The 18,221-nt window shown below is 43.6% G+C and overlaps 1 protein-coding gene across 6 annotated transcripts in view; it reads right to left on the reverse strand.

The window, feature by feature from the left end:
* The window catches only part of CRACDL (CRACD like), a 66,632-nt gene that overhangs the window by 31,187 nt on the left and 17,224 nt on the right, over window positions 1-18,221 (reverse strand). For 3 of the 6 annotated variants that reach the window (XM_065847526.2, XM_065847518.2, XM_065847509.2), the window contains exon 1: window positions 13,102-13,360. The exons of 2 other annotated variants lie outside the window; for them this stretch is intronic. The gene's annotated coding sequence lies outside the window, so the exon portion shown is untranslated. Of the gene's footprint in view, window positions 1-12,972; window positions 13,046-13,101; window positions 13,361-13,448; window positions 13,522-18,221 lie in introns of those variants that run through there. One more of the 6 variants, XM_071813669.1, reaches the window with a different exon arrangement.

The following is an 18,221-nucleotide window of genomic DNA, read 5'->3' on the forward strand; positions in this document are numbered from 1 at the left end:
CCAGCAGCTTTGGATCAGCAACCACTGGCACAGGTGCTATTTGGTGTGTGCTGCTGCCTGGGTCCTGAGGCTCGGCTGTGAAGCGGGGCTGCTGAGATTTCTCATTTCCAGTTTCCCCAAGGATCTGCTCAAGTCCATAACTGAGTTAAATCACCCTGTGATCTGAAGACTCAGCAGGATTCACATCCTAGAGGAGCAGTCTGCATCACCTCTCCTCTCTTAGCAAGGACAAGATTTACCACACCACTGGCAGTCGTACTAGGTTTTTTTCTTATTCTTTTTCTTTTTTTTTTTTCTTTTTTCTTTTTTTTTTTTTTTGTTGTTGTTGTTTTGTTTTGTTTTTGTTGTTTTTCCTTCTCATTTTATGTGTGGTTCTTTTCACAGTGGAATACTAGAGATACCTGGTTTATCAATTTATTATGAGATTTTATAAGCCCGAAATGTCTGATGATAAATTGCTAAATATTACCTGAGGTTATAACAGTATTTCTTTCTATATTGGACTTTTCCCAGCAGAGACTTTTTACACTTTCCTTCTTCCTTCCCATGCCCTTTCTAGATGAGCTAAGATACAAGAAATGAAGCTGAGACTATGAGAGTGCTGATAATAGAGAGGGAATATGACAGTAGAATGGGTGTTTATTCCCCTTCCTATTCCTCCCAAATGTCAGTACATTCAAAATGTGTATCCAAAAAATTACAGCTGAGCTGAATGACAGTAATTTACAGCTTTTATTCCTATGATGTATAAGAATATTGTATTTCTAGTAGGCAAAAAAGCACCAGAAATTAAAGTGATTTAAGAAAATCTGAATTTAGGGAAATTATTTCACATGAGAGGAAGACCTGCCCTTTTCTCCTTCTGGTACCATGATATGCACTAAAATCCCTACTGGTATGGCACAGCCTTGTGGATTTGGGAAACAAACTGCAGGGATTGTGGGGATATAAAGAAAACACAAATACTGAGAAAGACTCCTCTGGTTGTAGTAACCAAACAAAAACCATCCTAAATAACAGGGGCAAAGATTGAGGCAGATTTTCTTCACCCACCTCCTCTTTGAGTGCTCACACCTGAAATGATGGCACCATAAAATATTGGAACAGGAGGTTTCCCAGAGAGGTGGTAGATGCCCCATCCCTGGAGACATTCCAGGCCAGGCTGGACGGGGCTCTGAGCAACCTGATCTAGTTGAAGATGTCCCTGCTCATTGCAGGGGGTTGGACTGGATGGCCTTTGAAGGTTCTTTCCAACATAAACTGTTCTACGATTCTATGATCCCTGCATGCAGCCCCTCCTCCTGTCACACGGACTGCAGAAAACGGACAGCTGGAAGTTTCCAGGGGGAGCAAGCCCAAGGCACCCATCGTGATCCCCTGCCAGCAGCAGAGCTGTCCCACCTCTGGAGATGCTCCAGCTCTCTGGCATGTGCATTACTGGGAGGCACCATCCAGGCACAGCTCCAGGACACCACGTCTTGGTACAGTCACCTGCCTTCCAAGCAAAGGTTTATCCCTGCACCTAGGGGAGAGTGTGTGGTGAAGACATCGCACAACGGGATGTGCCAGAAGGAAGTGTAGCAGAGTAGGGTGAGGAGCTTGTGGTGGCGAGGTATTCACTCAGTGCAACAACCTGCTGTTCAACACTCCTTCCTGCTCAGAACTTCTCCTACTAACAGAGGTTCCAACATCACCCCCCACTTTCATGCTCTCAAACCACTTTCAGTGTTCTCAAGTGATAATGTTGGAGCCCAGCTGAAGCCACAGCGTGCCCAATTATAAAATTGCTTCCAGAAGTCATCTATCATCTTGAGCTTATGTTGCTAAGGTAAACCTCTCCTCTCTACTTCCCCGTCTGCAAGAGGAGGTCTAGGAAGCACAGTGAAATGAAGCTCTCCCTGGGCTAGCACAGCACATACGAGCCCACGTATCAGGAGTGTCCACATGAGTGAGACACAGGTCTCTGGGAATCCAATTAGTTTGTATAAAGACATCCAAAAAGCTCACATAAAGGGTCAGGAGAATTTGATAACAACAACAGCATCATTTCCAAAGCCATACATCTTCTTGCTCTAAGCCTCTCTTTCTATCAAAGGAATATAGATTTCACAGAATCATAGAATGTCCTGAGTTGGAAGGGACCCACAAGGATCAAGTCCAACTCCTGTCCCTGCATGTGACAACCCCACAATTCACACCATGTGTCTGAGGGTGTTGTCCAGTCTCTTCTTGAACACTGTCAGGCTTGGGGCCGTGACACCTCCCTGGGGAGCCTGTTCCAGTGCTCCACCACCCTCTGGGGAAAGAACCTTTTCCTAATGTCCAACCAAACCTCCCCTGGCACATCTTCCTGGCATTCCTGCCGTTTCACTTTTTATTCAGCCTCCAATTTTAAATCAAATGGACAAATGCACTTGAGTGCATGCTTAGATGCACACACCCATCCTAGAAGCTCTATCAAGAATGCCAGCACTGTGACTGAAGGGCCATTCTGCCTTTCTACCACATCAGCATCTATATAGGATCTATGCATATTCTAGCTGCGTTCCCATACTTTTTAAATAGGTAAGCATTAAAAATAATTTACCCAGAGAACACATATTACCTGAGAAATGGCATTGTTTTCTTCTACTATACCTAAAAAAGATTAGATAGGCTTCATGCCAAACCAAGAAGAAAAATACCCTGTCACTTTTTATATGCAATTTATCCTTCTATTTTCAAAACTGGGCAATAATCTCCTTCCATTTTGCTCAAATGTTTTGAATCAGTAAATGAGAAGTATTACTTTGCAAAGTCTCTGACTTCATGTGTTCTCTGCTGGTTTTAATAATTTAGTGAGGATGCTGTAGCACCTACTTCTTTATGCTGACAGATGTCCATGAGGACATCATCTTCAAAATGTGGTATTTTCACAAATGGTTTATTGTCTAAAACATGATAGTTTGTTATCCATTTTCATCACTCTCACATTGAACCTGGTGCACCTTCCTCATCTTTTCATAGCTGCATTATTGCTTAATCATAGAATCATAGAATCATTTGGTTTGGAAAATACCTCTAAGATCATTGAGTCCAACCACTAACGTAACACTGTCAAATCCATCACTAACCTGTGTCCCTGAGCACCACATATACACATCTTTTAAACGCCTCCAGGGATGGTGACTCAGCCACTTCCCTGGGCAGCCTGTTCCAAGGCCTGACAACACTTTCCAGAAAGAAATTTTTCCTAACATCCAATCTGAACCTCTCCTGGTGCAACTTGAGGCCATTTCCTCTTGTCCTGTCACTTGTTACTTGGGAGAAGAGACCAACACCCTCCACGCTACAACTTCCTTTCAGGTAGTTGTAGAAGAGTGATAAGGTCTCCCCTCAGCCTCCTTTTCTCCAGGCTGAACAGCCCCAGTTCCCTCAGCCTCTCGTCATCAGACTTGTGTTCCAGACCCCTCACCAGCTTTACTGCCCTTCTCTGAACTCTCTCCAGTACCTCAATGTCTTCTTGTAGTGAGGGGCCCAAAACTGAACAGAGGAATTTGAGGTGCAGTCTCACCAGCACTGAGCACAGGAGGACAATCACTGCCCTAGTCCTGCTGGCCACACACCAGTGGCCACACTGGTTTCTTCGCTTGTGGCTGACATTTTCTCCAGCTGCTGCTACCCTTGTAGCATGCTCTCATGTTATTAGAAAATCTGTATACCGTACAACCACCATGGTCTGGTGACAGCCTGTGTGCCAGTCCACATGCTCAGAGCAAGGCTGGCCATGGGTGGCTTTGCTACCAACATCCTCTCCCTGGCTGTGCAGGTCCTAGGCTGGCATCCACATGAGAGCACCCAGCCTGGACACAAAGTCAGTGCCCTCCTCTTTAAACTGTACCTTTTAGGGATCCTTACATCCTCTCCTCAGTCACTGTCAAAATGAATAGAGCTAGCTGTGAGAGATTTGCCCTTTCTCTCAGAAATGACTAACAAAAGTTAGTTGCATCAATATATAATCTCTTCCAATTCTGCTCCTTGTGACAGAGTTTGTTATTCCTCCACCTCCAGCATCAGTGGAGATATAGCAAGCTGTGGCACAGGGACTGGCTATGTATAACCACTGATACACTACCATCTCTCTGCACCAGCCCTCTCCTTTGCAATACTCACATTTCTCACTCAAATCCCCTGTTGCGTACTGTGTAAACATAAGGTGGTGCCCAGTGTCCCTGTGGTCGCTGACAGAAGAGACATCAAGGGATCTCAACTAATAAAACACCTGGTAAAAGGAGGATGGGAGAGGGGAGATAGGATACAGCTCACTGCATAGGCTCCGCTTTCCAGCCTTTGTGCAAACAGGGTGATACCCACCATGACCAGCATGCCGGGCTTCATGGGCTACGACAGAAAAAAACAGAAGAGGCAGCAGGTGCATCTTCCCAAGTATGTCAGTGGGTTTTCTGGATGTTGAGTTGTTTTCATTTGCTGCTTCTGCTGCTGTTGGGCAGCGTGCATCTTCCCTCGCCTAACCAGACCAAACTCCTCCCGGGTGCACCTGTTCCTGTGATTCCAAAGGCTGCGCAGATTCTCGCGTGGGATCTTCAGCAGCCCTTCTGCCGTGTCCCTGCCAACAGCACATTCCTTTCTCTATTACAACCACATCATATTTCCAAGGGACAGGAGGGGAAAAAACCCTGCTCTCTCTGTTTTTCTCCAGAATTGACAGATCTTCCTTCCCCCCATTGTTTCTGAGAGGACTGAGAAACAGTCCATAAAATAAACTTTCCCTCCAAGCAGCCTTCGAAGAGTGAGCTTTTTGGTTTTTAAAAAAGTGCCTTGCAACAAAACACACAAACATGAGCGGTCAGAAGGCACCACTGTGATTGCCCAGCCTGATGTCCTAGGTGGCACAGGGAATAGGCTATGCCCCAGAAGGGTGCAGGGAACTCTTCTTCCCTGATAGAGCTCAGTAATTCATGAGTACACACCTTGCCATATGTCATATTTTGTTCATGGGAAAAAGCCTTAGCTTGCGTGCTTTCTTTAAACAAAAAAACCCAACAACAACGCAAACCAAATAAGCATGCAAAAGAATTAAAAGGGGGCCGGGGGGGAGGGAGTTTGCACTGACAAAAGAATAAAGCAAACTCATGTGAAATGTTTTATTTCTATGGAGTAACTCCTTCCTTCTTGCTTTCAGTTCTTGGTTTTTTTTGTGATTTAACAGAGGGGCCAGGAGATCTATTCTACCAACACAGAAAGCACGGTTATTAAAAGACCTGTTAGAGTAATAAAACCACATTGGCTCTCCTCCTTCTTTCTCAGCATACAGAAATAATAAAGACATAGCTGTTTTACACAAAGACACAAGACCTCCCCCAGCCAGCTCCCTAATAGGGACCCTCTGCTATATTTAGGAGCACAAACAGCTCAACATACTACCAGAGTTGTATGCTTGTATCAGCCATTTTTACTGACAGAAGTACAATCTGCATTTTTAACTTAAATAATAGAGAGTATTCACGTAGAATACTTTGGCTAATAATGTTCTGAAGTTCATCTTTTTCGTACAACAGCAGACTAACGTCACTTGGAGCCAAGGGTCAGTAAAGTATTAAAAATTCACTGTGCCTCCCCTTGAAAAACAATAGAAAAGAAAGTAAAATGTCTTGCTTTAGTTAGAACAAAATTACATTTGATTTTACATGTCACAATTGAAATTATTCTTTAATTCTGTATTGGGAACATTCCTGAAGCTATTTCACAAAAATCATTATACAAGGTCTTTTGGTATTCAGAATGAGTATAAAAATCAACCTTTTTATTAGGTCTCAATGCTTCTAAATTCAAGGAGAAATAACAAGCTTTCATTGATCCTTGCTTGCTTTTTGGAACCATGGATACAATAAATTGTATATACGTACACACGCACACACAATTTTTGGCAAAGAAAGAATAAGACTAACCTGGAATCACAGCAAGCCCTGAGGAATTGTGCACTTACACCTGCTACCCCATCAATTAGGCTAATGTAAGCTTGTTCTTGTGCAGTGCAGAGGTTAATGGGATTTTAAGATGCAGAAAGTGTTAAGCACTACCCAGAACGAGATCCTTATTCAGCTTTATCTGCTATTCTGAAGAAAACTCAGAGGACCAAGTTAACCAGACAATGAAGGCAACTCTTAACATCAGAGCTGAATGTGGCACAATTTTTGTCCTTTCTGAGCCTGTCTATACTGCATGAAGTAGTTACTCTCAGCTGCATAATGTGTGGTGTACTCAACAGTGTCATTTCAACAGTTTTATTAAGTTTCTTCAGAAGTTAATAACAAATCTTTTCAAATGTCAGGTTCATCTGAACACAGAATATAGCTATATCTCACGCCTACTTCCAAATATTTTGCCATTCACATGATGAAAAATACAGTCTGGTTTGGCCAAACACAAGTAATGAGGAAAGTGCATGAAATAAAGAGATTAGGCTGGGATTTACTGGCTTCCTTGAGAATTCCTATGCTGGAAAGACAAAGTAATCATTATGATCATCTATGTACCATGTGCAGAACGGTTTTAATATTTGAATATCGAAAGAAGAGGAAAAAGGAAAGGAGGTAGGGAGTGCAAAGAGATCTAATTAAATATTCTAAGAAAAGCCTGAGCCCTTCCAAGCAGAGATACACCAGCCTACCAGCTGAGACTAGCCAGAACATAAGCGGTCGATTTCCAGAAACTGTTCATGGAAGGTGCCATCAGGGCCTCTCTGTCCTCAACACTCACAGAATCACAGAATGTTAGGGATTGGAAGGGACCTCGGAAGATCATCTAGTCCAATCCCCCTGCCCTTGGCTCTGCCTCTTTTCACCCCACACCACTCCGCCACACCGACTGCAGTCATGTGCTAACCTGGAGTCACCTCGGATGCAGGGATAACAAGAAGCAGCCATGTCTCCAGCCCAAAGACCTGTTCGCCCTCCTGGGTCATCCTAGCACGAAGGAGCGGCAAGGATGGAGCGAGATGCAGCTGCTGGAGCCGCAGGATGGCAGCGGGAGGCGGCGGTGAAAGGGAGCATCTTCCCCTTTGTTCCCTCCACAGAGCTTGCACTGCAAACTCAGGGGCCAGGTTCTCCCTCAGCATCCACACAGACCGTCCAAGAAGTACAGCCACTGTCAGTGTAACCTCAGCCCTCTGAAATTTCCCCAGGCAATGGCGCTCACATATTTCAGCAATAACTGCTATCTTGTAAACACATTCCACATTCCTCTTGCATTAAAGCCCACAGGCCAAATAAAGAGCTGAATGGCCTCTCATCTAACTGCTGTATGAGGCCCACTCTGAAGCAGGCCATGTGGCAGGCTTTTAATTGGGAAGGACCTTATTTAGCCTCTTTTGACCTTTCCTAATTCAGTCTCTCTTGGCTTTCAATGAATAATCATTTTCTTGAGTCTAGATGGGAGAGAGATGAGCCATGGGTTCTTTCTTCTACCTGAGTAATACTCAAATCACTTCCAGAATAAAGAGCACAAGACTTTTAATGCAAAGTCACAGCAATGCGTGACTACCGCAGGGATTTCAGGTAGGAGTCCAATTAGGTTGGGCAGTCTTCCTAACCCAAATAGTTTCTTATGTGAACAAGCTGGAAGGGTGCTTTCTGACCATGTCACAATAAACAACATTGCTGAGTCCTTTTATCTTTGCTCGAACCTTCCTCCACAATCTATAAGAAAAACACAATTGGATTTCGCAAATATAAGAGACTTAATTTTTTGTCATTTACTCCCTCACAACATGTACTTGCAAACTTTTCATTCTTACTGTACATTCAGGATATATTCATTGCTCTGTGTTTGAAAGAGAGGAGATATTTTCCTGCAGTTCTTCTTTCCCCCTGTACTTGCAGGTCTGTGCTCCAAACCACACTCTGTGCTCCAAAGCAAGGTTATGAGCAAATGGAAATAACTGCTGCTTGCTCAGATTCTCATTTTCCCCTTCACTCCTTCCCTGCAGCAATAACCTCAGTGAAAACAACCTCTGGCAAGTCACTCTGCACATTTCACCTCCAGTTGCCACTTAGACTCCCAGACTTTTGGAAGTCAATACCCTGAATGCAGTTTAATAGCTTTTACTGCTGCCTTGTCAGAAGTCGAGAGCCAAGTCTCCAGTGCTCCCTGCAGCACAAGCCCACTCATTCCCATGGACTGGGAAGCAGAAAGGACTTGCATGTGCCAATTTGTTCAGGACAAGCAACAGTGGACATATGTGCTCATGTATTCAGAAGATCATATGCAAAGGTGTTACATGCAGAACAAAACAAAGACAGGGGACTGGAGAAAATACAAGAAAGGACAGCACTGAAGAGCTCAAACCTTCCCTGACAGTATTTATAACAACAGTATGGTACATGGTCACTGGGAGGGTTCCTGCTCCTTATCTATCCAGAGCAGAAGCAGAAGACGCTGCCAGTCACAGTGTCACACTGATTGTGCATCCTCTCTCATCTGCAAAACAGATGGATCCAGCCCTGACAGCACTTCAGTCTTAAGCCGGTGCAGAAGGATGGGTGATAAACATGGCTATCCGATCCTGCAACTCCTTAGGTTTGATTTCCTAAAGAAACAACATTTTACAGGTGGGTACAAAAGTACAGAGAGATTAAATGCTTTCCTGATGTCCTTCAAGAAGTGTCTCATCTCCAGCTCAGCTCCAGGCCTGTGCCTCAGTCCAGCTTTGCTGGAGCTGACGGTGCAGACTGGCGTGCCCTCCCTGGTCCAGTGCCCAGCTCCCCATGGCACCCCACGGTGTAGTGGAAAGCAGGAGGCAAAGGGAACGGGATCCCGCACCCTGGATCTCTCTTGGAAGGGGTCCCATGGGCCACCTGTGGGGAATACACTGGGAGAAACGTCCCCCTTTTCCCACATTACCACTTGCCCTCAGTTTCTGCTCATTTTTGCCACTGGGGCAGATGTTCTTCCTATCCTCCGCTGAGGAGCATTTCCCTTTTGAAACCCCTTGCTGTTTTATGATCTCTTTGACAGAAAACTCCCATGTGCACATTTGCCCCTCGCTGCATCACCCTTTAGGTGATGGAGGAAAGGAGACACATCAGATATTAATAGGTCTAAATCACCTTACTCCGAGGAGACGTCTCTCCGGGGAGGACAGAGGGAAGTCAGGGTTACTTAGCAGCTCATGGGTAGGTACTCTGCATTCCCAACCCCACTGTCCTACCCCCCATGCCAAGTAAGCTCCAAAGGCTAGATGGGAACCTCGAAATGATGTTTAAAAGTGGCAGAAAGGAAAAGACCCATTTGGGGACTTATCCCATTTGTCCCCAGGCTCCCTTCTTTGAATACACCATGAATGTTTTACTTCAATACTCAAAGCCCGATGAGATGCATGTTATTAATTTATGACGATGACAAGATTATTATGGTTAATTTAATATGTGCAGGCACTTAACTAACTACTGTTGGGAAATATTTGTCATTAATTCAAAAATTTCCTGCCAGCAATTAGGCAGATACAGCTCAAGTGAGCTGCAGCAATCCAGCATGACATAAAGAGCTCTCATCTGCCATCACCTTTACACGTGACTGTACAATACTTGAACACTGCCTGGTTTAAATGAGCACAACAAAATGTGCTGCAGCTTTCATAAATTAAATGGCGTTGGCATTCAGACATTAGAAAAATAGAGCTTAAGAGTAAGCTCTTTCAGATGTAGGAAGGGGACCAGAGAGGCACAAAACCTCCCTGTGGAGAGCGAAAGGGCCACCACTGGGAGAGAGGGTGGCAGAGAAGCATTCCTCACCAAAGCTCAGAAAGCAAAACTGTGTGAGCAAAAGCTACTTGTGGTGGGCTTTCCTCCCACCTCCCGTGGGTCTGCCACTATCCCAACCAAGGCAGGTGGGGCAGAGTGAAACCACCAAAGTGGCCTCATTCAGGGGCAACCTGTCATGCACGGCACAGCCCTCCAGGCCATCCCACCCCCAAGCCCAGCCACTCCTGGAGAGGGAACTCAAACTGCTGTTTCCTTTGCTTTCTCAGGGTGGCAGGCAAAAAAACCCTGTGTATACAGAGCTAGTTACAGCAATAAATTGAAATTCCTGCCCAAAATGGCCAGGTTCATGGCACTTTTGCTGGGGTCCTAGTACTTCTTGGCTTTTTCTGATCCCTTGGGCAGGTTGAAAGTAACAGAAGAGATGCTCAGCAGCCATCCAGTGTCTCACGGAGTTTAGTGATGAATCATTTTGCTCACAAAGGCTCTTTAGCTCTGTGTTTTTGCAAGTCCTTCCACTATCAGATGCAACCCACCTATCAACCCTCCCCAGCACAAGGCCTGGCCTTTTTCAGTTCTCTCATATGATACAGTCTCCTGAGGAACAGCATGTTTTGGTACACCTAAATCTTCGAGCTTCACATAGGCCTCTCAGGATAAAACTTGGGAACATACTACCAGAAGGGACTTCCTGAGCATTTATTTAGTCCTCTGTTGTTGCTGGCAAACACTCCATATAATCCTTTCACAGGCTGATTAAAGTCTTATTTTGAAAACATTCAATTTTTTTCCATCCCTTTGACTGAAATGGTATTCCAGACATTTGTAACTCTAATGGTTAGAAATTCCTGGACTCAATGGCTAGTTTATACCTGTTTATTAATGGTTGAACTCAATGATCTTAAAGGTCTTTTTCAACCAATACAATTCTATGATTCTATGATTTTTGTCCCAATGCAATCCTTTTCTTTAGGCAGCTTTTCTTTCTTGCCAGCGGTATTTACAGAAGACCACTGTCTCCCCTTTCATCCTTCATCTGTGAAGCCAAACAAGTCATGGCACCTTAATTTCCTCCCAGAGGAAAGCTCTCCATTCTCCTGGCTGTCTTACTAACCCTCCTCTGCACTTGTCCCACACTGAGCTCACCTCTCCTGACAGACAGATGTCCAGAACCAGATACTGGATCCCAGATGGCCCCTTTCCATAGCTAGATGACACATGGGTCACTTCTGGATTTAAGCTCCCCAGCTGTTGGCAGACAGGCAGAGAGGAAAGCATTCATCTTCCAGCTGTAGCCTGCTCTCTACTGCAGAGTCCAAGGACCTGTCTGAGCTGTTTGCTATCAAGAAATGCCATTCTGTGAAAGATGTATGTTTCAATAACCTCCTCAGACTTCGCTCTTTCCTACATCCAGCCACCCAGATCGCTGATGCTGGCTGCCAATACCAGACTACAGGACCTGTTCCAGCTTCTTTTCAAACCCGAAGCATCAGCGTATGCTCCCTTGGCTGGACTCACAAGGGCCCAGCCATCTGTGTATCTGCAGAATGTCTCTGGTGTAGGTGTTATGGGAAAATATTTAGCCTTTCACATGCAGTTGGCAAATGTACTAGCTCCAGCTCGAGGAAAATCTGACCCTCTCTGCTTAGGGGCCTCCTTCCTTTTAACATTTTTTTCAGACAGTTTAAAAATATTTGTGAATTATGGCAACGGGCAGGGAATGAGATGTCTAGCAGAGCTCCAAGCTCTGACAGAAGAGCATTTACAAGAGGACACTGCAAGGCTTTGTGGACAGAAGAAAGATCAGTGAGTGCTGGACAACTTAATCTCCTGGGTTCCACACTACCCTCTGAGGATGCTGCTTTAATAAAAACAGCTAGATCCAAGTGATCAAAGAGGTTTCTACTGTTAACTGTCTCCTGAAAGTTATCGACCTTGACACCGGAACAATTAAATGAAATGTGAAGCACCCCCTCAAACAGGTATTTCTGCTTCTCTGTCCTGTATCACCTAAACACACAGTAGTGTGAAGTTACACACATGGGAGGGCCTTCTGTAATAAAGAACATCCTGAGCTGCACAATGATCCTCCTCTGGTATAGATCTTTTTCTTCTTAAATGGACACATACATTGTGGTTCCTAGGAACGGACATACGAGTTGTCCCATATGTGTGACAGAGACAAAAAACTCAGGATAGCAAATTAGACGTGTACACTTTGAAAAGCAGCCGCTGTATCAGGTATGCAATGCAAGACTCTGGGAATTGTTTTTCTGAATACTAAGTGTGGAAAATATCAATTGAAACGGCACTTAGTCTCTCTACAGAAATCAACTCCTCAATGCCTTAGAGTCAGCACTCAAATTAAACAGCTTCATATTAGAGATAATTAAAATGTATGGCTTAAAAATAATCCAGTCTTTTCTGTCCCTATTCAGAACCTACCACTACAGCCTCCTGTGCATAAAACCTACAAACATGCTTGCTGTGAACCTGTCCCAGAGATGTGCAGCCAGATCTTTGGCCCATGTCACTTGGCAGGCCTCTGCTGAAGTTAACTGGAGCTGTGCCAAATCATATTGCTGAAGACCTGGAGTTTATTTTTTATAGACTTCTGAAAAAGGCAAGCTAAATAGCTTGTGTGCACCTGGAGACATCCATTTCCACATTTTTCAAAATATGAAAACTGTGTTTTCTGTGAGGAGTGGTCCCTCAGAAAACTATCATGCCAGCCCTGTACGAGCACTAGATACAAATATACTCTGGTATAATTCCTACTACCTCTGTTGTCTGTGAACAGCGAAGAGAGGCTACAGCACAAAGAAGGTGATATTTTTTCCTAATTTTTTTTTTTTTTAGAACGGTACATCGGTTTAATTTTTACATTTGTCAAAGTGTTTCTACTTGTAATCTATCAAAGGAAAACAAAAAGCAGTAACAAATCCCTTTGTGTTACCAGGCAATGATTGCTGGCCTCTGCAAACAATACACAGTTAGAGGGACTTGCTGCTTTCCATTTTGTAAATGTGTTACAAGGAGCCAGTTGCAGCGAGAGCGTGGCAACCGGCAACTCTTGATCACTTAAGGATTTTTCATCAACCAATTCTACAATAAATTAACTAGAGAAGTTTAAAGGTTGTTTTCAGCTCTTTATGAACAGACACCACAAGTAACTAGGGAAGACAGTTCATCTTCCCCTTTAACTTTTACTTACCGTCCGATGACGGCAGGTCAGTACTCCCACAACTGAATGTTGTGCAGCTGTGTAACCAAGAAATGCATTACACCTGTAGGAAAACAACCTTTAAATCACCTCAGACATAAACTTTCTTCAGCTGCTTACCTGCATATGTTCCTGTTTGCCAGATTCAACGTAACACAAAAGGCTACTGGCGTTTCAAAAGGGGTCTGTCACCTCGCCAGACATTTAAGGGAAAGCAAAATCAGCAGAGGCACTTTCAAGTTTGCACAGAGGATCCTGCAAAGTCTCGATCTGGTTCGACTTGAATAGCGCACCCCACGTCTCATCAGTCACCCAGCACCATGCTGCACTCTGCCTTCCCAAAGAGTTATTAGCACTGCCCCGATCCCTTCCCCTAGTGATCCCTGTATCTACAACTGAAGGAGCCGGTCAGAGGAGAAAGCACCAGTATCCCGCAGTTGCTAGGAAACGAGCAGGGAGATCCTGACCTGAATTCTCAGCAGAGACTGATGTTGTTCAGGAAGCTTAGCTGGGTCCTTCCTGGAAAGGCAGGGACATGTTGAAAAGTTACTCCTGGCTTTGCAAAGGCCACCGTGTGGCACCACCTGGGACAGAGGGACAGCAGCTGAGCTGTTTTTATGACAAAAAGGCACTTATTGTGAAAATGGGAAGTGCACATGCAAAAATGGAGGGTGAATTTTTGGTTCTTTGTGCCAATGAAACTAGAAAGTTTTTAATCTTAAAATAAGATTTCGTATTTCAAATATGGTCATTAGATAAAGTGGAAGAAACCACCCACCACAGGCAGTGCCTCAACATTAATAAATGCAATGACAGAATATTAAAGATATGAAAATCCCAGACATGTATGCTACAAAGCCAAATTCACAACACAGGAAACTGAAGAGAAGGAAATCATGAAAGTCAATGATGACACGAGAAATCTGCATTTTTTGACCTTTTAAATATTTTAAATTACTGCCATGCCATTGTATTAATTACTGTGTTTAGCTTGCAACCATCTCAGCATGCATTTTCTAAAAGATGAAAAGTGAGAGCTGAACTAGACCTGAACAGCTAAAGCATCTCTGGGTCCCTTGGGTGGGGTATATCTGCCCCTAGTTATACTGTATAGTGGAAGGAAATAAAGACTCTTCAAATGCAGCATGATGTAAATTTCTTGCACAGACCCGATTACCTGAAAAAAAAAAAAGCCTATTTGCTTTCTACTGCCTCCAATGGACATCCATTCTCTTGGCAAAACCAGCAAGAAAGTGATGCTGCGCACACCACAGGTGGCATGGTTTCCGCAGGCTGGAGGGGCCAGCAAGGCCGGGAGGGATGCAGGATGCTCATGCAGAAATGAGTCCTTTCATTCCAGCTGGATGCTTCCCCATTGCATCTGGGCATGTTCTCACATGTGAGCTGCTCCCTTGCTCAGGCAGATGCTGGCAGTCATAGAATCACAAATAGTTTGTGTTGGAAGGGACCCTCAAAGGCCATCTAGTCCAGCCCCCTGCAATGAGCAGGGACATCTTCAACTAGATCAGGTTGCTCAGAGCCCTGTCCAGCCTGGCCTTGAATGTCTCCAGGGATGGGGCATCCACCACCCCTCTGGGAAACCTGGGCCAGTGTTTCACCACACTCAGTGTAAAAAATTTCTTCCTTGTTTCTAGCCTGAACCTCCTCTCCTTTAGTTTAAAACCATTGCCCTTGTCCTGTTGCAGCAGGCCCTGCAAAAAAGTCTGTCCCCGTCTTTCTCACAGGCCCCTTTTAAGCACTGAAAGGCTGCAATAAGGTCTCCCCAGAGCCTTCTCCAGGCTGAACAACCCCAACTCTCTCAGTTTCCAGACAGGAACATCTGTGAGGACCCACAGCCCAGCCAGGGCACCAACTCCAGAATCACCTTTGCTAGGCACACTCTACACAAGAGATCTAGAGGGGGTACAGCTACTACCCAACCACCACATGGGCAAAAGCTCTTTTAAAAAGGGGTCTCAGGCCCAGGAGGACTGGCCTGTCATGTCTGGAGAAGTCCAGCTATGACCTTTAAATGGAATTACTCCTCGACTTACAACAGCTCTTCATCTGTTAAAAACAGAGCAACATTTTAATGGAAAGGAAATGCACGCAAGTGCCATTGCAGAAACGCAGTTGCAGACCAACTCAGCTATGCAACAGCACACCTAATGCTTAACTCCTGATGTGTGTGGTGTACTCCCCAAAAGGCTCTTCTTCCGTTATAACATACAGCCAGAACATACAGTTTAGTGGCCCAATATAGCTGCGTGCAACGCAGGCTCGGGGTCAGGCAACAGTCTCTTAGCTAGGCTTGAAATCTCTCCCTCCCCCATAAATATCCATATTTATCCAGAGAATCAGTCTGTCCCTGCAGCAATCACAACTGCCCACAGATGAGTATTACAGTGCTTCAAGCACCTTTCTGAACAAACGCCAAAGCCCATCACTTTGATAGGAAAATTATAGTTCTTTTGTTCCCTTCTCTTATCTTTGTGCAGAAATAGGAAGCGCTCAGTGTTAGGTCCTATTCCAAAAGCACTTAAATTTCCAGACAAAATAGTTACGGATGTCATGACCCAGGGAGCAGCAAAACTGAATTAGTCCACGTTTTAAAGAGAGTCACAATAAAAATATCTTTACAGATAACCAAGTGACATTTGGAGGAAAGAAACTGAAAATTTAAGATGTTAAACACATACTCACTGCTAAAGTAAAGCTGATCATGTAACAGAATACTGAATATAAGTCAGAAATCATAGCTCTGTACAGTGCAACTGTATTTTAAGTAGTTCAGGTATTCTGAAAAAAAATTCTTTATGAAAAGATGCTATCTCTATCTAAAAGATAGTATATTTATCTAAAGATACTATCATCAGAAGGCAGAATGATGCAGAGAACCTACTCATAGAAATATTTGTATTTTAGATAGCGAGAGACTTGTTTTTTACTATAGATTCTTCTTTTGCAAACCAAGTGGAGTGGATGTCACTTCAGGACATTTTTTCCTACAAATTCTTCCAAATGGCCTTAATGTTCAGCAACACAACAAGCTGACACTAAATAACAGAAATCAGAGAAACAGAGAAAGCTTCACAAAATGAAAGGTGCAGAAAATATACACTTCTAATAATGAGGTCCTTAATAAAGGTAAAGAGAAATTTAAACACACAAGTATGGAAGATTTTGGAAGAAATGGAGAATTACTGAGTCTGAAAGAGGAAAAGGGAAAGACTTTCACGGGCACGAATTTCAGATGTGAACGAGAAGGAGGAAGATGAGCAAGATACTTCTGGATTTTTCTGTAGGCAGACTGAAGGGCATTTACCAGGACTGTCCTGTGGCTAGAAAGCCAAGAAGATACTTGGTGAAGACAACGGTGTCCCAAGTAGATGCCAGAATCCAGTGACCTCCTGGCCACAGATGAGCAAATAGCTCAATGATTTCTCACTGACACACTTGGAAAAGTTGCTAACTGATTTATTTAGGTGTTTTCAAGCATAACCAAAATGCTGTGAAGACTCATGGGAAGTTTTAAACTTTTCCTGTACAGACGAAGGGGTAGATAGAGCAGAGTGATAACAGGCAACAAACTAGTGAGAATCAGAAAACAATAAAGCAGTTTTACATAAGAGTAAGCAAAAAGATGTAGATGGGAACAAAGCTGCTGCAAATGCTGATTCAGGGGATAGCTCAAACTGGGCACCTTTCTCTTAATGTTACTTCTGGTCATGTCTTGAGCAGGAAGAACAGGTGAGTAGTAAAATGGATCCAGGTGGGGTAAAGAAAAGCCATTCCGCAGTGTTAAAAATAACCTGTCACATCTTCCTATTGTCTAAACTGGCATAACTCCATCAGTTTAATTTTATGCCAGCTTAAGATCTGGCCAAATGCACTGAGTAAGAGGAAGGCAGCAGTTCCCCTTACATGCTTCACTTTGCCTGCAGGCAGGTTTCAGCAAGGCATGCTTCCATTACAGGGGAAGATACTTAATAAAGGATTTAATCTTCCTGATGAATACAGAAGGATGCTAAAGTACCAAACTCACCAAACACACCTTGCAAGAAAAATATGTTGTTAAAAATTTGCTTTACTCAGCTATGTATTTGTAAAGCCATGTAAAACAGACTGTTCCAAATTGCCTGACTTCCACGGCTGAAAGTCAGATGCTGCTGTCCAAATCTCTCGGCAAAGGTATAGTTTTACGGTAATTGAGATAGTACGTAATCCGGTCACATCGCTGCATACATCAGTAATACAGTACTGAGAAGTCTCCCGGTTGTTTGGAGGCAGAAGGAGCCGTGTGAAGCATTGATTCACGCTGATGAATTGTAACCAAGCAACACCGCCAGCATCCCTCCAGCTCATTGTTCCTCTGAGCTGGGGAGAACCGCAGCAGAACAGCGCTGAAAACCTGCCAAACTCCCGCTTTCCCCATTTAAGGGCACCCATCCCTCTAATGCTACATATAGCAAATACTTCAACCAAAATTTATCAAAACAAACTGCTACCTCCCTCTCAGTAAAAATACAATGCCATACCTGAAGCCAGCCAATGAATTTCCATGTCTCCACAGCTCTCTTGTAAATAATCTTTACAAAAGAAACAGTTCAAATTTACTTTACACAAAAAGTGCAGGGCAATGAATTATTCATCTGAGCAGAGGGACAGAAATACTGCCTTTTTGTTAGTCTGACTGTTAGATGCTGAGGGAAACTAAAGACAACTTTCTCAGATACAAGAACTAATCACTAACAACACAGATGAGATGGAAAGGAAGTAGATACTTTAAAAAAATGTGTTTGGTGAGAGCTGGCAACCATATTCCAAGTAAGTGTCTGAAACCGATAGTTAATGCACAAAATATAGCTACTACATCATCATCGACATGAATCTTATTATCAACAGAGGCATTAAAAATGACATTACATACTGATTTTTTTTTTCTTTTTATTGCAGTTAAGTCTGAGTGGTGGAATTATTTGTTCTGTTCAATGCCATGGGCCTGGACAACAAGACCAAAATTCATTGTAAAATGATCCATCATTACTCTATATGGAAATAAGAGGACAACATAGTCTGCCAACAAAAGTGTCAGTTATCAGAGAACCTGAATTTTGAAGATGTGCCACAGTGCTCCCATTTTACTTAGAAAAAAAGAAAAAGCACATGTATAAGTTAGAAATAAGATACAGAATATACAGAATTGACTTGTTCTTATAATGTAAAAGGCAGGCTAGCAG

The sequence above is a fragment of the Patagioenas fasciata genome, chromosome 1 (assembly GCF_037038585.1).
Source record: "Patagioenas fasciata isolate bPatFas1 chromosome 1, bPatFas1.hap1, whole genome shotgun sequence".
In the NCBI taxonomy this organism is placed as follows: Eukaryota; Metazoa; Chordata; class Aves; order Columbiformes; family Columbidae; genus Patagioenas; species Patagioenas fasciata.